The sequence below is a fragment of the Thalassophryne amazonica genome, chromosome 7 (assembly GCF_902500255.1).
Source record: "Thalassophryne amazonica chromosome 7, fThaAma1.1, whole genome shotgun sequence".
NCBI lineage: Eukaryota > Metazoa > Chordata > Actinopteri > Batrachoidiformes > Batrachoididae > Thalassophryne > Thalassophryne amazonica.
The window spans coordinates 52161371-52182423 of NC_047109.1; the positions used below are offsets into that span (position 1 = coordinate 52161371).

A 21053-nucleotide genomic window follows, 5' to 3' on the forward strand; every position below is an offset into this window, starting at 1 on the left:
CATTGATGATATGGGGCTGCATGTCAGGTAAAGGCACTGGGGAGATGGCTGTCATTACATCATCAATAAATGCACAAGTTTACGTTGATATTTTGAAAGGATGTTTGGGGATGATGAAATAATTTTTCAAGATGATAATGCATCTTGCCATAGAGCAAAAACTGTGAAAACATTCCTTGCAAAAAGACACATATGGTCAATGTCATGGCCTGCAAATAGTCTGGATCTTAATCCAATTGAAAATCTTTGGTGGAAGTTGAAGAAAATGGTCCATGACAAGGCTCCAACCTGCAAAGCTGATCTGGCAACAGCAATCAGAGAAAGTTGGAGCCAGATTGATAAAGAGTACTGTTTGTCACTCATTAAGTCCATGCCTCAGAGACTGCAAGCTGTTATAAAAGCCAGAGGTGGTGCAACAAAATACTAGTGATGTGTTGGAGCGTTCTTTTGTTTTTCATGATTCCATAATTTTTTCCTCAGAATTGAGTGATTCCATATTTTTTTCCCTCTGCTTGGTCTAAACAAGTTACTGACTGCCACAATTTTTTTTCCTGATTTCTTATAGTGTTTCTTGAAGCCAGAAAGTTGCCATTTGAAATGACTTTAGTTTTGTGTCATGCCTGTGATCTGCTTTTTTTTCTACAAAATTAAACAACTGAATGAACATCCTCCGAGGCCGGTGATTCCATAATTTTTGCCAGGGGTTGTATTTAGTAATATGCTGTCTCAAACTGTTATTTAAATGTATTAATAATCAAGCACCTGAGCCACTCAGTTCATTTGTTTGGAGACCAAATGGAAACAGAGTCACCAGAGGTTCCATAAATAAGAATTGTAAGATCTCACAGTGTAGGACTTCATTTGGTCAGTCTGCCTTTTCTTTTAAAAGCACATTGCTGCAAGAGCTCAAGAGCATATTTGAATTTAGGATGTTCACCTCCAGGCTCAAGTTTTAGCTTAAAAGTCATCAGCGTTGTACCCATGTGTAAATAGCACTGTGAGTGAAAGAGTGGGTGAAGGCAAGACTGAATGAAGGAGTGAATGTGTTAACATAGAAATTTCGTTTTTAGATTTTGTATATTATAGATGTGTATTGGTAAGTGTGGAAATGAGAGAAAATTTTAGATTTGAGAAGGACCAATGATTTAATGAAATGCAGAATGAGGTTGTTAATTGGTTGTATCCGCTGTGGCGGCCCCGAACACAAAATGGGAGCAGCCGAATGGACAACAACATTATGTAAATTGTAGAAAGGCCCAACCAGGGACAAGAGTTGTGAATTAACTGTAGCTATAAACTCTTTGTGCATCACATCAGTTGCAAACACTGCTTGTTCTATGTCTGACTGCATTGTCCCAGTCAAATAAACAAATAAATGAAATGAAATGACGGGATAGCGGAGTATCACTGAGATGGCCGACTTCTGGGTTTGTGATGTCATGTGAAAACACTCTATAGCTCCAGTCAGACTATTTGCCATTTAATTTAGTTACTGATAGATTCAGGCAGCACAGTGGCTTATTGGTTAGTGCTGTTTCCTCATAGCAAGAAGGTCATGAGTTTGATTCCCACATGTGGCCTTTCTGTGTGGAGTTGCAGCGGACCTAGCTATAGCTGAGTAACCTGTTCTATGCACAGGTAATAGAGAAGCATTTTAGCCAGGTCATTGTATATTTCATGTCACTTTTGTTAAGGTGTAGTAAGTTGCATTGCATTGTGTGTATGTTGTCATCATTAATTTTCATAGAAAAATTTGTGACATTCATGGGACTCAAGTGAATGGTGATAGCATGTCATATCACTGCAATGCTGTGGGATATATAATGTTCTTTGTGGTTCTGCAGATCTATTATATTTCATCCATTTAGCACTTGGGGTTTTACGACATAATGCCCCTCGCTTCTTGTGAGACAGTCTACCAGTATCCATGCTGTACACAGCAGGTACATTTTAAGTAAAATAAACAAAACAAAAAATGTTTTAACTCGCTTGTGGCGTGCGCTGGCCCATACGGATTCTAATTAAAGGGCACCCTAGCCAGCCGCTGCTACGTAGTAAGCAAGTGTGATGCTTGCTACCTGACCCGAGTACCACGTGAACTGTGAAAATAAGGGCTCCAGTGAGCGGGTTGTGATTCTAATTTATAAGGCTGACCGTGTGTGTGTGTGTGTTCCTGTCCCGCAAGTACACTTTCAACCTAAGGGCCACAGTGACCTCCCCAGTCACACCACAAGTTTGGTGTCAATTGCTTAATTACTGTGGCTGTGCATAGCGAACACACACGCACGCACACACACACAACCAGCTTTATACATTATACGAGGTCTGTCAATAAAGTATAGGTCCTTTTTATTTTTTTCAAAAACTATATGGATTCATTCATATGTTTTTACGTCAGACATGCTTGAACCCTCGTGCACATGCGTGAGTTTTTCCACGCCTGTCGGTGACGTCATTCGCCTGTGAGCACTCCTTGTGGGAGGAGTCGTCCAGCCCCTCGTCGGAATTCCTTTGTCTGAGAAGTTGCTGAGAGACTGGCGCTTTGTTTGATCAAAATTTTTTCTAAACCTGTGAGACACATCGAAGTGGACACGGTTCGAAAAATTAAGCTGGTTTTCAGTGAAAATTTTAACGGCTGATGAGAGATTGTGAGGTGATACTGTCACTTTAAGGACTTCCCACGGTGCGAGACGTCGCGCAGCGCTCTCAGGTGCCGTCATCAGCCTGTTTCAAGCTGAAAACCTCCACATTTCAGGCTCTATTGATCCAGGACGTCGTGAGAGAACAGAGAAGTTTCAGAAGAAGTCGGTTTCAGCATTTTTTCCGGATATTCCACTGTTAAAGGAGATTTTTTTTAATGAAAGACGTGCGGACGGATTGCAGCATCGGCTCGCAGCCGCCGCGACGCTCCGCCACAGGAAAAACACCTCTGTTGGAAGCCATAAGGACAAGTTGGAACATGTCCAGCTGTTAAACAATTTCTCATATACTCACTCCACTGAAAGCCATCAAAAGTCGCCTGGATTTTACAAATGGTTATCAACACAGAGGTGTTTTTCCTGTGCCGCCGCACCGCGCCGGCTGCGTCTCGACGCGCGGACCCGTCCGCACGTCTTTCATTAAAAAAATCTCCTTTAACAGTGGAATATCCAGAAAAAATGCTGAAACCGACTTCTTCTGAAACTTCTCTGTTCTCTCACAACGTCCTGGATCAATAGAGCCTGAAATGTGGAGGTTTTCAGCTTGAAACAGGCTGATGACGGTGCCTGAGAGCGCTGCGCCACGTCTCGCACCGTGGGAAGTCCTTAAAGCGACAGTATCACCTCAAAATCTCTCATCAGCTGTTAAAATTTTCACTGAAAACAAGCTTAATTTTTCGAACCGTGTCCACTTCGATGTGTCTCACAGGTTTAGAAAAAATTTTGATCAAACAAAGCGCCAGTCTGTCAGCAACTTCTCAGACAAAGGAATTCCGACGAGGGGCTGGACGACTCCTCCCACAAGGAGTGCTCACAGGCGATTGACGTCACCGACAGGCATGGAAAAACTCACGCATGCGCACGAGGGTTCAAGCATGTCTGACGTAAAAACATATGAATGAAATCCATATAGTTTTTGAAAAAAATAAAAAGGACCTATACTTTGACAGCCCTCGTACACTACCTTGCTTTTTTTTGGCAAACGCAACAGCTTGCAGCTTTGTCTCAGTGGTGTAGGAATTGTACAGGAAACAAATTACCGATATGTTGTACGTCAGCACATACACTGGAGCAGGAGGCCGCCATTTGGACCCACAACTGCTAAGGCAGGCATTACTTTTTCTCTGGCGGAGTTTTGACCCGGAAATTAAATGAGGCACGCCCGTAATTAAGGTCAGGCATTTAATCAAGGAAATATGGTATGTCCATTGCTGCATGGTACCATTATAGTTTGTATTTCAAGACAGAGATAAGTAAGTTGAGAGGTTTAAAATCACACTTGAATGTAATAATTTAGTAAAAAAAAGGGTAATAAGGCATTAAGAATATCATTTGAACTGAAATAATTTAAAGTGCATATCTCTGGTAAATAAAATATCGAATGAGCTGACTATTGCAAATAAATGAATTATTAAAATATTGATGTGTTTTATGTTTGGTGTTATATGCCCTGAGAAATTAAGTCATAAACATAGGGAAATTAGCTTGATTCCATCTGCTGTTGATAAACACTCAGAAATGTGAGCCTGACAGAAAAATCGACTTTGGTGATATCATGTGAGGCACTGCCCCCTCAGTGACTTTACTGAATCGAATGGCAAAACCAATTTTTTTTTTCAACTAAAAATCAGTGATTTTAGTGGGTTAGGGTTAGGGTTAGCCGAGCACAATGTGAGAAATGTGCTTCAAAAACTACTTGGAGTTGGAGTTGCAGAGAAAGAAGAATTTTATCTGTGTTTAAAGATGGGAACACTAAGACCTGTTGGTCGAGGAAAGGTGGGTGTTGGGTGGGTCTATATTAGAGTCCACTGGTTTACAATGGATGGGTGTTCGTGGTTTTCCATTGGAAAGTCAGGTGTTGGGTATTTTTCTGTTAGAGGCCATTGGGAGGTGATGGTTAAGGCATTGAGCTTGAGACCAGAAGATCCTTGGTTCAAATCCCAGCCTGACTGGAAAAACACTAAGGGCCCTTGGGCAAGATCTTAAGTCCCCTATTGCTCTTGGTGAGTAGTTTTCGCCTTGTATGACAGCACCCTCGCACTGGGATGAATGTGAGGCATTATTTGTTAAGAGCTTTGAGCGTCTGATGCAGATGGAAAAGCGCTATATAAATGCAGTCCATTTATTTACATTTAAGACTTTGAGAAAGCGTGACTGCTGCTGTAATCTTAATGTGAGAGACATGTAGACCAGCCCAGTCTCACATTTTTTTTCGTCCTTCCGTCACGAAATGATTAAAATTATTGTGAGGGTTTTTTTTATTTATTTAAACTCACTATTACTAACCCTACTCCAACCCTCTCTTTAACCATACCCCCGACCCCCCGCTGCACTTTTAATTACGTGCACCCATCACGGAATTAATTAGAATGAATTCATGCTCCGATGACAAAAATTTTGCACTTTTCTTGACAATATGACAAACCAATAGATTAATGTATATTTCGTGCCGCTGAATCACAACAATCCGTGAGACTGGGTTATGAGGACACTGGACCTGCCCCCAGCCATTTAACGTCATTACTTACTTCTTGAATCAACAACTGTGAATGGACAATTGACAGATGGAATCCACACAAACACGATGATCTGCAGTCAGATCTTTACTGACCATCATGTGTTCCTACAATTTGGGGGGGGGGGGGGGTTGTTTTGTTTTGTTTGAATTAACAACTGGAACTGGAGTAGAAGTGACATTCTACATGGCTGCTGTGTGTGAACACAGGAGAACTCAGCTGGATGCATTTCTCAGGGTATGTATTTATTATTTCTGTGCTTTTCTTATTCGCTTATTTAGATGTACAGTTTTAGATGGGGAGGCTTTTTTTTCTAGATACATAAAGCAACCCAGATTACGTGCTGTCTTATGTCCGATTTTTGAAACTAATCAGTCGCAGAGGGAGCGTAGTGACCTTCGGGCAGTTAAGTCGATCCTCATGGTTACGTAGTAATTATGGAAGGATAAAATAGCTATTAATCTGTCACATGTTTTTCTGATGCACTCTGGCTAAGTTTATTTTTATCAGCTATATCAGTGTCCACACGAGTTAAAGACTTGGAAGAAATGATAATGATAATCTGGTATATCGTTTTAAAATGAGTGTTGACTGGCGTGAGATATGCACTTTAAAGAGAAAATTTAAGAAAGTGAAATGGTTAAAATACACACACACATATATATATGTATGTATGCTTGTCATTGCCATTCAATGTTTGTGACAACCAAAGTCAGAGCAGAATGTGAATAATCAGAAAAGTGTGAAAAGAGACACTTATTACGGTGGTTAAAGTGTTCATATATGTTTACATGTATATATTTGTTTTATTCATAAATAGGCCTGCAACAGGCATCCTGCCCAGGGTGTACTGTGCTTCGTGTCCTATGACAGCTGGGATACGCTCCAGCCCCCCATGACCCTTGATTGGAGTAAGCGGGTACAGAAAAATAGATGGATGGATGAAAGTTAAATACATTCCAGACGAGTGAAGGAAAAGAGATAACTGTGTCGACAATTCATCGTTACTATTTTCCTTTTAGGGCCCCTTCACACATAGTGCTAGGTTTGGACAGCATTTGGACGAAAATGGCGAAACAGCGCAAAACAGTTTGAAATTAGCGCACGAAACATTGCGCACGAAATATCACGCTGACGAGCAGGCATGCACGAACCCAGTGTGAGAGCTCGTGTACACGCCGGTGTCCGTTGAGCAGAAACAGTGCCAGTTGCAGCACATGGCGCCGCTTATGTGGAAGAAATAAAAAAACAGCTGGTACGTGTGGAACCACATGGTGCTGCTTATATGGAATAAATAAAAAAAATATAAACCATCTGCTACCTGTGGGACCACATCGCACCGCTTATGTGGGATAATTTAAAAAGTAAAAAGAAAAAAAAAAACACACCACCCAGGATGTGAACTCATGCCTGTCAAAACCTCTGATCCCCAGTCAGAGACTTTACCACTGAGCTACAGAGCTGTTCTGTGGCAAGCTGCCTCATATCAGAAAAGACATGGAAGCATTACAAAAAATTAAAATCCCACTCCATATAAAAACAACGCACTTATCAAGCGAGCAATACAAATATGATCCGTCTGTTCTTCTGGCGATGACCCATGGTCACTGACATACAGTCATGAAATGACATGAATGAGAAGCAGTGTGCTCTGATGTCCACATCTACTGGTCAGGTGCATCCAGTCGGCTGTGCGCATGTTCTGCCCGACACGCGTCTTGTGGACGGCACGCCACAGCACAGACACCGCGTCATGTGGAACAGAGCTCACGTCGGTGACGTGACAGTCAGATCGCCAACTGATCTGACGGTCCGTTTCAACCTGGGGAGCTGTCAGTGTCTGCTCCATGCACGTGTTTACTTGCTGCAGCTTGTCGCGTGTCATTGTGTGTTTGCAAAGTCACACCTGTGTGGAACTTAGACAAATTTCACAGCAGTACGACAGTGATTGTCTGCAGTCTGTTGTTGTGCCAAGAGTGCGACTGGCCACACATTTTCTAAGTGCCCTGCGAGTAGTGTTAGGTGTTCGTGCGTGTCACCTGGAATTTGGCTGGCACCTGCCCGTGAGCGGGTGCAATGGGGTTCACAGGTGTACGACGTGTTGGCTACAGGGATGACATTACACGGTTTGCACACGATTCCTGTGTTATGTGTAATAAATTTGCACTTCATCCAAACTTCGTACTATGTGTGAAGGGGCCCTTATGGGTGCACCTGCATAGTACTCCCCCCAATGTATACACAATACTCTCCACTTGTATACACATTATACTCTTCTGTCTTTTTTTCTTTTACTTTTATTTTTGATGATGATTTCATATAGGCTGTTTGCTGATGCAGACAAAAGTCACATGTTAAGTGACTGAGTGGTTGCAGTGACTGATTAAGTCCTATTATTAGGTAACAATTGTGATTTCCTTTAAAGTGTTCCAGTTTAAAAATGTGTCCAATTTTTACATACTGCATCCCAAAATTATCAAAATTATTTTTCTACTAATTCTAAATCCTCCCTCAATTTTTAAGTATTTATAACCAATGCATTACATTTTACATGTGCTTTAAAATAAATTTTTACTTAAGGCCTTCAAAATGACAAGGAAATGTATATTAATAAGAAAATCAAAGGAAAGTTTGTGGAGTGCTAAAAGAACAAAAATGTTATCAGCTTACAAAAAAGAAAAAGGATTACTAAAGCAAAAGGAAAGAATGAAAACGTCATATCATTCAAAAACCTTTGAACCAAAAGAAAAGCTCCTGCAGGATAAAAAAGAAAGGGCATCCAAGATGAGGAGAGAAAAGGTTAATCCAAGAAGTACCAGACAAAGAGCCAGGGGTGTCCGACTGGGGGGTAAAGGGTACTATGTACCCAGGGCCCAGAGCATGGGGGGGGGGCACAAAAAACTGGCATTAAATACATTTTTGTGTTGCATGTTATTAATGTCCATACAATTCATGTTGTAAAAGAATATAATTAGAATGAATGTATAAATGTTGCAAAACATAATTCTGCTCTAACAATAATATTGAAAGATCTCTGAGGGCCCTTCCACCCCTGCACAGTTGTACAATGGTTTAGTCCAGGCGCACAGGCGGCACTCCCCCACCCCACACACACACATCCCAAATGGGATCTGACAGAAAGAGGAGGTGTTTACTAGTGCTGAAACAACTAATCGATTTAATCGATTATTAAAATAGTTGTCAACTAATTTAGTCATCAGTTAGTTGTTAAATAACTTTGTTTTACCACAAATGTTTAGTTTCTTCCATATACGAGGTCTGTGAGAAAAGTATCAGACCTTTTTATTTTTTTCAAAAACCATATGGATTTGAATCATGTGTGATTGCATCAGACAAGCTTGAACCTTCGTGTGCATGTGTGAGTTTTTTCACGCCTGTTGGTTGCGTCATTCACCTGTGAGCAGGCTTTGTGTGAGCAGTGGTCCACCCCTCTCGTCGGATTTTTATTGCGAATAAATGTCTGAACGATTTGGAGCTTTGCTGCATCAATTTTTTTTCCAGAAACTGTGAGAGACCTCCAGGTGGACACTGTTCGGAAAATTAATATGGCTTTCAGGGACGATTTTATGGGGATTATACAGATTAAGGAGTATTACTGCCGCTTTAAGGACGGCCCACAACTGCTGAGAGCGCAGCGCGCTCCCAGCGCCGATCGACATGCTCAAACAACCAGATCATTTCCAATGTGAATGCTTTGTTGATCCGGGACCTCGTCTGATTTTCACAAAAAGGCAGGAGACGTGGACATCAGCACTTTTTTGGCACATTCCACTGTTACAGGAGTTTTTTTCATGGAAAGAAAAGCGGAGGGATGCGCCACGGAGCCATTCATTACGCGGCACAAAACCACCTCCGTGTTGGTCTCACAGGACGGCTTTCAGGTGGATTTCAGATGGATTCCGGTTGCTTTTCAGTCGTGTGATTATCCGATTGTGATTGTGTATGAGCTGGACATGCCCCAACATGTCCTGGAAGGCTTCATCACGGCGTTGCTTTGCGCCATGCGGCTCCACCACGACGCGCAGTGGAGCCGCTCCTCTTTCCATGACAAAAACTCCTGTAACAGTGGAATGTGCCATTCATTTCTAAACTGGATGCTGTCTTGATCCGGTATGTTGTCTGACTAGCACAGGAATTGTGAAAAGACGTGGACATCAGCACTTTTTCAGCACATCAAGACAGACGTGCGGAGGAGTTCCGCGCGTCACTTCATGGTATTCTGTAATATACAGATTAACTTCTTTTGTTATTTATATGGTGCGACTTTAATGGCGGTTTAAGTCTTGTTCATTATGGTGAATGGTACTCTATGATAATGCAAAGTACACTCTGTTGGTAAAACTGAATGACGTGCAATATTTTGACCATCGGGTGGTGCTGTAGTGCAGTTGTGCTTTCTTAAATACCTGTATTGTACATAGTTGTAATGTGAAGTCACTGTCTTTTTTTTATGTTCAAAAACTTTATTGAAGTAATTATTGTTTATCTTTGTGTTTGTTATTGCAGTAGACATTAAAACCGGAAATTTGTTCTTGAAAATAGCTGTTGTGAGTTAATTTGTGGGATTGTGGGTGTTCTGGACAAAGTTAGTGTTTTCATGGGTGGTGGGGCAGAGGTGGTGGCCACGTTAGTGTGCGCGGGGGGGGCACGCAGGGGGTTTCGCCCAGGGAGTAAATCACTCTAGGACCGCCACTGCTTATAAGTAATTTGTAGCTCATAAGTAATTGCACAAACTAATATAATTGTTTATTTTTTTAAATCAATTATGACTTTTACAGACGGTTTTCCTTATTCAGTGGAGGGGCACAGGAATATTTCCAAGTCACTCAGTATGTCTTGGACTTATTTTACTTCATTCATTCAGCATTGTAAACTGAGAAATCTGACTGGAGTAGGCAGTTCTTAAAAACTGAATGATTGTGCAAGAAAAAACAGATCAAATCTGCACTCATGTCTCCCATGTGCCTTCAGACAAACTACAACCCCTGGCAATAATTATGGAATCACCGCCCTCGGAGGATGTTTAATTTTGTAGAAAAAAAGCAGATCACAGACATGACACAAAACTAAAGTCATTTCAAATGGCAACTTTCTGGCTTTAAGAAACACTATAAGAAATCAGGAAAGACAATTGTGGCAGTCAGTAACGGTTACTTTTTTAGACCAAGCAGAGGGAAAAAAATATGGACTCACTCAATTCTGAGGAATAAATTATGGCATCACCCTGTAAATTTTCATCCCCAAAACTAACACCTGCATCAAATCAGATCTGCTCGTTAGTCTGCATCTAAAAAGGAGTGATCACACCTTGGAGAGCTGTTGCACCAAGTGGACTGACATGAATCATGGCTCCAACATGAGAGATGTCAGTTGAAACAAAGGAGAGGATTATCAAACTCTTAAAAGAGGGTAAATCATCATGCAATGTTGCAAAAGATGTTGGTTGTTCACAGTCAGCTGTGTCTAAACTCTGGACCAAATACAAACAACATGGGAAGGTTGTTAAAGGCAAACATACTGGAAAACCAAGGAAGACATCAAAGCATCAAGACAGAAAACTTAAAGCAATATGTCTCAAAAATCGAAAATGCACAACAAAACAAATGAGGAACGAATGGGAGGAAACTGGAGTCAACGTCTGTGACTGAACTGTAAGAAACCGCCTAAAGGAAATGGGATTTACATACAGAAAAGCTAAACGAAAGCCATCATTAACACCTAAACAGAAAAAAACAAGGTTACAATGGGCTAAAGAAAAGCAATCGTGAACTGTGGATGACTGGATGAAAGTCATATTCAGTGATGAATCTCGAATCTGCATTGGGCAAGGTGATGATGCTGGAACTTTTGTTTGGTGCCGTTCCAGTGAGATTTATAAAGATGACTGCCTGAAGAGAACATGTAAATTTCCACAGTCATTGATGATGGGGCTGCATGTCAGGTAAAGGCACTGGGGAGATGGCTGTCATTACATATCAATAAATGCACAAGTTTATGTTGATATTTTGGACACTTTTCTTATCCCATCAATTGAAAGGATGTTTGGGGATGATGAAGTCATTTTTCAAGATGATAATGCATCTTGCCATAGAGCAAAAACTGTGAAAACATTCCTTGCAAAAAGACACATAGGGTCAATGTCATGGCCTGCAAATAGTCCGGATCATAATCTTTCAAATCTTTGGTGGAAGTTGAAGAAAATGGTCCATGACTAGGCTCCAACCTGCAAAGCTGATCTGGCAACAGCAATCAGAGAAAGTTGGAGCTTCAGTTTTATCTGAGTTTAAAAAGCAGGAAATTAGAGGTCATCCATGTCTTTATGTCTGTAAGACAATCCTGCAGTTTAGCTAATTGGTGTGTGTCCTCTGGCTTCATGGATAGATAAAGCTGGGTATCATCTGCGTAACAATGAAAATTTAAACAGTGCCGTCTAATAATACTGCTTAAGGGAAACGTGTATAAAGTGAATAAAATTGGTCCTAGCACAGAACCTTGTGGAACTCCATAATTAACCTTAGTCTGTGAAGAAGACTCCCCATTTACATGAACAAATTGTAATCTATTAGATAAATATGATTCAAACCACCGCAGCGCAGTGCCTTTAATACCTATGGCATGCTCTAATCTCTGTAATAAAATTTTATGGTCAACAGTATCAAAAGCAGCACTGAGGTCTAACAGAACAAGCACAGAGATGAGTCCACTGTCTGAGGCCATAAGAAGATCATTTGTAACCTTCACTAATGCTGTTTCTGTACTATGATGAATTCTAAAACCTGACTGAAACTCTTCAAATAGACCATTCCTCTGCAGATGATCAGTTAGCTGTTTTACAACTACCCTTTCAAGAATTTTTGAGAGAAAAGGAAGGTTGGAGATTGGCCTATAATTAGCTAAGATAGCTGGGTCAAGTGATGGCTTTTTAAGTAATGGTTTAATTACTGCCACCTTAAAAGCCTGTGGTACATAGCCAATTAATAAAGATAGATTGATCATATTTAAGATCGAAGCATTAATTAATGGTAGGGCTTCCTTGAGCAGCCTGGTAGGAATGGGGTCTAATAGACATGTTGATGGTTTGGAGGAAGTAACTAATGAAAATAACTCAGACAGAACAATCAGAGAGAAAGAGTCTAATCAAATACCAGCATCACTGAAAGCAGCCAAAGATAACGATACGTCTTTGGGATGGTTATGAGTAATTTTTTCTCTAATAGTTAAAATTTTATTAGCAAAGAAAGTCATGAAGTCATTACTAGTTAAAGTTAAAGGAATACTCGGCTCAATAGAGCTCTAACTCTTTGTCAGCCTGGCTACAGTGCTGAAAAGAAACCTGGGGTTGTTCTTATTTTCTTCAATTAGTGATGAGTAGTAAGATGTCCTGGCTTTACAGAGGGCTTTTTTATAGAGCAACAGACTCTTTTTCCAGGCTAAGTGAAGATCTTCTAAATTAGTGAGACGCCATTTCCTCTCCAACGTACGGGTTATCTGCTTTAAGATGCGAGTTTGTGAGTTATACCACGGAGTCAGGCACTTCTGATTTAAAGCTCTCTTTTTCAGAGGAGCTACAGCATCCAAAGTTGTCTTCAATGAGGATGTAAAACTATTGACGAGATACTCTATCTCACTTACAGAGTTTAGGTAGCTACTCTGCACTGTGTTGGTATATGGCATTAGAGAACATAAAGAAGGAATCATATCCTTAAACCTAGTTACAGCGCTTGCTGAAAGACTTCTAGTGTAAGGAAACTTATTCCCCACTGCTGAGTAGTCCATCAGAATAAATGTAAATGTTATTAAGAAATGATCAGACAGAAGGGAGTTTTCAGGGAATACTGTTAAGTTTTCAATTTCCATACCATAAGTCAGAACAAGATCTAAGATATGATTAAAGTGGTGGGTGGACTCATTTACATTTTGAGCAAAGCCAATTGAGTCTAATAATAGATGCAGTGTTGAGGCTGTCATTCTCAGCATCTGTGTGGATGTTAAAATCGCCCACTATAATTATCTTATCTGAGCTAAGCACTAAGTCAGACAAAAGGTCTGAAAATTCACAGAGAAACTCACAGTAACGACCAGGTGGATGATAGATAATAACAAATAAAACTGTTTTTTGGGACTTCCAATTTGGATGGACAAGACTAAGAGTCAAGCTTTCAAATGAATTAAAGCTCTGTCTGGGTTTTTGATTAATTAATAAGCTGGAATGGAAGATTGCTGCTAATCCTCCCCCTCGGCCCGTGCTACGAGCATTCTGGCAGTTAGTGTGACTCAGGGGTGTTGACTCATTTAAATTAACATATTCATCCTGCTGTAACCAGGTTTCTGTAAGGCAGAATAACTCAATATGTTGATCAATTATTATATCATTTACTAACAGGGACTTAGAAGAGAGAGACCTAATGTTTAATAGACCACATTTAACTGTTTTAGTCTGTGGTGCAGTTGAAGGTGCTATATTGTTTTTTCTTTTTGAATTTTTATGCTTAAATAGATTTTTACTGGTTATTGGTGGTCTGGGAGCAGGCACCGGCTCTACGGGGATGGTGTAATGAGGGGATGGCAGGGGGAGAGAAGCTGCAGAGAGGTGTGTAAGACTACAACACTCAGTTTTGTGTCATGTCTGTGATCTGCTTTTTTTCTACAAAATTAAACAACTGAATGAACATCCTCCGAGGCCGGTGATTCCATAATTTTTGCCAGGGGTTGTTTAGCTGAACTTTCACATCTTGATTTTCAGACAAAGTGTCAGAAAGAGGACAGATGAATGTTGGACTCCTGTTTCCCACAAGACCAAGAGGAAACTCCCTCAGCCCAGGATTCACATTACTGTTTAGTCTGTGGCAGTCTGCCATGGCCAACCCGCGGCTCTGGAGCTGTGTGCAGCTCTTTAACCCCTCCACAGCGGCTCCCTGTACTTCCCGATAGTGAAGCAACATGATAAGAAAACACAAAACAAAACTGAAGCCACATTATTTCTCACTTCACTTTCAGTACCCTTTTAAACCCTTATGGTCAATTACAAATAACTGAATTTATAAACTCTATGTTTTGTATTGTCTATATCCTGTGATCACACATCCAACCAGGATAACTAGGAACACATCAACACTCATTGACAACATATTAACAAATGCCATTGTAGGGAATATAACAGGTGTGTCATGATTCAGCCGGGTTGGGCCTGGTTGTTATTATTTTGAAGCCTTTTTTCCACGTTTGTGTTCTCCTTCATTCCATGTATCATAGTCATGCTTCTGCTGGTCTTGTTTCTTGTCTGGTTATTTTCCTTTATTTATTTGTTGCACTCTGTTTGCCATTTATTTTGTGTTACTTTATTATACTTTAGTCACAGGGTTTTGTTGTGTGGGCCGCTGAAGAGGAGGTACTGCTGGCCCACCACCACCAGATGGCGCCCTGCTTGGAGTGCGGGCTTCAAGCACGAGAGGGCGCCGGAGCCACTGGGAGTGACAGCTGTCACTCTTCATCAGCACCAGCTGTCACTCAGCCAACTCATCACCATCTCCATAAAGGCCGGACTGCGACTCCACTTCCTCGCAGAGAAATCAACTATCAATCAGGTAATTTTCTCTGCTGACTCAAAACACTGAGTAATAATCTGGGACTTCTTGATATCGTCTCCCTCCTCCGCCGTCAGTGCCTTCTTCGGACCCATGGTCAGATAACTCTGCGCTGGCGCCTTGGGCCTCAGTAAAGCCACGCCGGTGGAACTGCGCTGGCGCCTCGGGCCTCGATGAAGCCGCGCCGGTGGAACTGCACTGACGCCTCGGGCTTCAGGTGGAGCCGCGCTGGTGGATGTGCGCTGACACCTCGGGCCTCGGTGAAGCCGCGCTGGTGGAACTGCACTGACGCCTCGGGCTTCAGGTGGAGCTGTGCCGGTGGATGTGCGCTGATGCCTCGGGCCTTGGTAAAGCCGCGCCGGTGGAACTGCGCTGACGCCTCGGGCTTCAGGTGGAGCCGCGCCAGTGGAACTGCGCTGGCGCCTCGGGCTTCAAATGGAACCGCGCCGATGGAACTGCGCTGGCGCCTCGGGCTTCAGGTGGAGCCGCACCGGTGGATGTGCGCTGATGCCTCGGGCTTTAGGTGGAGCCGCGCCGGTGGAACTGCGCTGGCGCCTCGGGCTTCAGTGGACCCGCGCCGGTGGAAAACAATCCTGCTGTGGATCAGCAAACTTCACACTAATAATGTGATTATTAACTGTCAGATGACAATGTAAAACTTCTTAATCATTCTAAGTCGATTGTAAGCAGAAACAAGGCAGTTTAAGCGCAAACGGGGCGATAATCTCTTAATTGCTGCTAGCGCTCAGTCATGATGCTGCTAGTGCTCAGTCATGACGCTGCTAGCGCTCAGTCATGACGCTGCTAGCGCTCCGCCATCTTGCTGCCATTATTTTTTAACATAGTTCATAAAATTAAGGGAAAAAAATCCACTGACATTGATAGCTTTGATATGGTTTTGATTAAGAACATTATTGACTGTATTTTCAAACCCTTAACATATATTTGTAACCTGTCACTCATGACTGGGAAATTTCCCTCCAGAATGAAAATTGCTAAGGTGATACCATTGTTTAAATCTGGTGATAAACACGTTTTTTCAAATTATAGGCCAATCTCTTTGTTACCACAGTTTTCTAAAATTCTGGAAAAAATATTTGTAAAGAGGTTGAACGATTTTATAGAAAAACATCATATAATTAACGAACAGCAGTATCGTTTCAGAAAAAAATCGAACAACTTATTTGGCTTTAATAGACTTTGTGGAACAAGTTACAAACGCAATAGAGAAGAAGCAATACACTGTTGGGGTTTTGTTGACTTACAGAAAGCATTTGATACTATTGATCATACCGTATTATTGGAAAAATTACAGATGTATGGTATTAGAGGACTGGCCTTTAACTGGATAGCTAGTTATTTACATAATATATATCAGTGTGTTCACCTAGGTGGGATAAAATCAGAATTTTTGAGGATTACATGTGGAGTGCCCCAGGGGTCAGTTCTCGGGCCATTATTGTTTTTGCTGTATATTAATGATATAGGCTTGGTTTCTAAGTATTTGAGTTGTATTTTGTTTGCTGATGATACAACTGTGATTGGTAGTGGAGATAATTTGAGACAGCTCTTGGACTTGGTGGAGAGGGAACTGCAAAAATATAAATACTGGTTTGACTCTAATAAATGATCACTTCATTTCGGTAAAACTAAGTGCATTATATTTGGAAATAAACCTAGAAATTTAAGCAGTAAATTATTGTTGAATGGTATTGAAATTGAAATTGTATCTCAAACTAAATTTCTTGGAGTTTTTGTTGATGACAAGCTCAGTTGGAAAACTCATATAAAACATACTGAGTCCAAAATATCAAAAGTTATTGCTATCTTGTACAAAGTACAATACTTTCTCCCCCAACATCTGTTGGTTTCATTGTATCACTCTTTACTTGTCCCTTATATGACTTACTGCATTGAAGTTTGGGGAAATAGATATAAAACAAATACTAATCCAATATTTCTGTTACCAAAAAAAGCTATAAGAGTGATAAGTAAAAAACCATATCGTGAACCAACAAATTCACTGTTTGTTTGTCTTCAGTTTTTGAAATTTTATGACTTGGTTGATTATTTTACAATACAGATAATGTATAAAGTTAGAAATGAACTCTTGCCTCAACATGTCCAGGTGCTGTTTAAAATGAGACAGTCCAGTTATAATTTGCGTGGATCTTTGGTGTTTGATAGAAGAAAGATTCGAACTACTGCTAAATGTCTTAAACTTATGTGAAGTTTTTAATCTAACACAACATGTCACTGGCTCAACGCAGATACACGGACACACATTGGACCTGGTGTTGTCGCATGGCTTTTCGGTTGGCCATGTTATTGTTGAGGATGCTGTGTTCTCTGACCACTGCCCTGTCATGTTTGACGTGTTTTTAACTTTTGGAGAGCAGCTGCCAGCTGACTTTAGCTCTCTCTTTACCGCTGCAGCGTGTAGTCTTTTAAACCCTTGTCCATCTATAAACATGAACACGGAGCACCTGATGAACTCTTTTGTTTCCACCTGCTCTGATGTGCTGGACAGCATCGCTCCTCTTAAAATCATGTGCCCAAAGCCCAGGCAGGAGCCCTGGCTAAATGACACTACGCGTGCAGCTCGGCGTGAGTGTCGGAGGGCGGAGCGGAGATGGAAAAAGAACCACCTGGAGGTTTTTTACCAGGTTCTTAAAGATAGCTGGAGGAACTATCAATGTGTGGTTAAAGCAGAGAAAACAAAATATTTATCTGACTTAATTGCCAACAGTGTTAACAAACCCCATGTTCTTTTTAAAACTGTGAACTCTATTTTTAATCCTAATCCTTCCACTGCATTGGAAATAACCAATGAAACCTGTGAGAGATTTCTCTCCTTTTTTAATGATAAGGTTGCTGCGATAAGGACCAATATTTCGCCCTCTTCACCTTGTGGCCCCGGGGCTAACGCATGTATGGCAGCATTTAGCCAGTTTGAGCCTGTTCCACTTGCTGTTCTTACTGGGATTGTGAGTAAACGCAAAGCCTCTACTAGTCCTACAGACCCAGTTCCTCCTTGCTTTTTTAAAGAGGTCTGGGGCACCATTGGCACCTTTGTGAGTGAGGTAATAAACAGTAGTCTGGTCTCTGGCACTGTCCCCATTTTTTGTAAAAATGCTGTTGTTGAGCCTCTGATTAAGAAGCCTGGCCTTGACCCTGTGACTTTAGCAAATTATCGGCCCATTTCTAAGCTTCCTTTGGTTTCCAAGATCTTGGAGAAATGCGTGCTTGCTCAATTTCAACCGTTTTTAGATAGATGCACATGGCATTTTATACCCATTTCAGTCGGGTTACAAAACGTTTCACAGTACAGAGTCTGCACTTCTTAAGGTTTTTAATGACCTGTTTTTAATAGCTGATGCGGGAAGCTCTGCTATCTTAGTGCTTTTAGACCTGACTGCTGCTTTTGACACAGTGGACCATGCAACTCTCCTTTTTATTGTCTTATATGGAAGGATCGACTTTTTTAAAAACTTCATATTCTCTTTCGGTACGTTTGGTGAGTACACATTTCTTTTATTTTTGCTTGAAAATTATTTTTGGGGACTTTTTCATACGCCCATTGATTGAGTGGTGTCACATTGAAAATCTACTGTCTTTAGCCTCCGGTGTTACCATTGCGGGATACAGATGCGGGACCCGCAAAGAATCCAAGTCATTAAAAAGATACCCCTCTCAGTGGCCACGGATTTCTGCGGCTGCGATTACCGAGACAATGCAGCGCTGCGGATTTTTCCGCAAGAAGTCTGTCCTTACGGGCTTCCGGGGCACTCTGCATCAAAACAGCGAGCGTAGTCTCTGGACTTGTTGCCAAGTTGGCTGCACCTCCATTCAGTAGACAGGGAGGTGGTGCCGGAGTTGGCCGCAGCTCTGCACAGCAGATACGGGGGCGGTGTGAGTGGGCCGCTGCGGCGTTTACCGGGCCTGCAGACTTGGTAAGCGCATTGGAGGCAGTGAGAGCAAGGCGTCGGGGAACAACGTCACCCGCTGTCAATGTCGCCGCTGATCTGAGCATGTAGAGCTGTATCTCGCATTCAGTGCAGCTTACTTTTGGATGATGAAACCAGGATGTGTATAACAGTAACATTACAACAGATAAAATCAATTTCAATGCGCGATCGGACTGAAGGCACTAGCACTTCGTCTTCTCCCTCACGTCAAGGCAATGTCCCGGATGTACAAACAGTTTTCGCGGAGGGCCAAATATTAGCTGCAAATTTGTCATTTTTAAACGAAGATTTCTCCACTGAATTACAAATCTGGGCTTGAAGATTTACTTTACTGCATTCATGAGGGTAAATGGACTGCATTTATATAGCGCTTTTCCATCTGCATCAGATGCTCAAAGCGCTTTACAATTATGCCTCACATTCACCTCGATGTCAGGGTGCTGCCATACAAGGCCTCACTACACACTGGGAGCAATAGAGGGTCTTATAAATACATTTCTTTCTGAGATCTGACCACATTTATTTCAATGCAGGTCTACTTTAATAGTTTCAGAACAGTCATACAGCACGTCCATAAGACTGACGTCATACAAATGTTGACTCATGACTGAACCTTGGGCTGGTCTATGATTATCAAACTTGGTTTCTTTTCTCAAAACTTAAATGACAGAATCTAGCAAATTCATTAATTATTTTACCATTTAGCATATATAAATTTTTTTGAATGAAGATAAATAATAAATTTGTTGGTCACATCTTGTACATTTATCAATATTCACATTTAAATTTTTCTTTTACCTGGTTGTACCTTGGTATATATCACAAATCTCTACATAATCTCACACCAGTGTGTTGATGCCTGGGTACACTGCTTGTACTTTTTATCGACACACTGTAAGTCAAATCACAGCTACAGTTAGAGACTTTCTTACAAAATGATCTGTTGTGTGGGCCGCTGAAGAGGAGGTACTGCTGGCCCACCACCACCAGATGGCGCCCTGCTTGGAGTGCGGGCTTCAAGCACGAGAGGGCGCCAGAGCCACTGGGAGTGACAGCTGTCACTCATCCTCAGGACCAGCTGTCACTCATTCATCATCATCACCGTCACCATAAAGGCCGGACTGCAACTCCACCTCCTCGCCGAGAAATCAGCTACCATTCAGGTACTTTTCTCTGCTGACTCAAAACGTTGAGTAATAATCTGAACTTCTTTTGCAGCCGTTATCCTGTGGTGTTTGCCTTATCTGTGGGATTGGCGTTTGGTGTGATCAGCGACGGCTTCGCTTCACACTCCAGTCAGATAAGTACTTAGACAGGAGCTGCACGAGTGTGTGATTGGAGGTGGAGGTTCTCCCTCCTTTACTGAACACTGACTGTGGGATTACTGAGTATGCGAACTCACACTCATCAGGACTGTCTCTGTTTTCTGCCAGCAGTACCGGGTCTGACTGCTGAAGAGAGTGGCCACCTGGGGCGCAGGGCTTGGCGGCTCCAGTGTTCTTCAGCTCCGTTGGTGGTGGAAGCTGTTTGGGGATCCAGCTCTTCTCTCGCCAGGCATCTTCTATCGTCGAGCCTGCCCACACGTCACCTGGTGTATGATTGACAGTCCACCATATTGTTGTTGTTTGTACGTCGTTGTGCGATTCACAACTTTAAATTGTTACTTTTGGCTTATCCATTGTCCGTTCATTACCGCCCCCTGTTGTGGGTCCGTGTCACGACACTTTCACAACATTATCTTTCAAAGAGTCTGTTTTTCGGATGTTTGTCAGAAAATCAGTACTGCACTGTTCCTTTTTTCCCACTTGTCATTTCCTCTACCAAATAGCAGAAATGCTGTGACGACACACTAGAACTGATGTCTCAGCGGAAACTCTGTGTCCTTCACCAAACACCGGCACTTTGACACTACTCAGTTGTTTGACACGTGTTGATGACGCTGTTTGTTAAATCAAACACCTAAAGTAATTTATTTTGTTTTCAAATCTATACATTTAGAAAGTAAAGGTACTGTATCCTGATTATCATCATCAGTTTGAAGGTAAGACTTTTTTTTTCAGGTCACTGAAATAAAAGTGAACTGTTTTGTTATTTTATTACAACAATAATATTAGATGTGTTAAATAATAAATTTCAGAACTTGTATGTCTTTGTCAGATCTATAAGAAATGAAATGCTATAGTTACTTATAGCTATGTCAACCAGTTACACATAATTTAGTTGTTGAAATGGGAAATGTTGAAGTATTTCAGCACCTTAACAGTG

At 41.6% G+C, this 21053-nt stretch overlaps 1 protein-coding gene across 4 annotated transcripts in view; it reads left to right on the forward strand.

Annotated features, from left to right (window-relative positions):
• The first annotated feature begins 20619 nt into the window (after positions 1–20619).
• Positions 20620–21053, forward strand: part of LOC117513907 (B-cell receptor CD22-like) — a 45042-nt gene continuing 44608 nt past the window's right edge. For 2 of the 4 annotated variants that reach the window (XM_034174148.1, XM_034174147.1), the window contains exon 1: positions 20620–20829. The gene's annotated coding sequence lies outside the window, so the exon portion shown is untranslated. The remainder of the gene's footprint in view (positions 20830–21053) is intronic. The other 2 variants (XM_034174151.1, XM_034174150.1) reach the window with 1 other exon arrangement.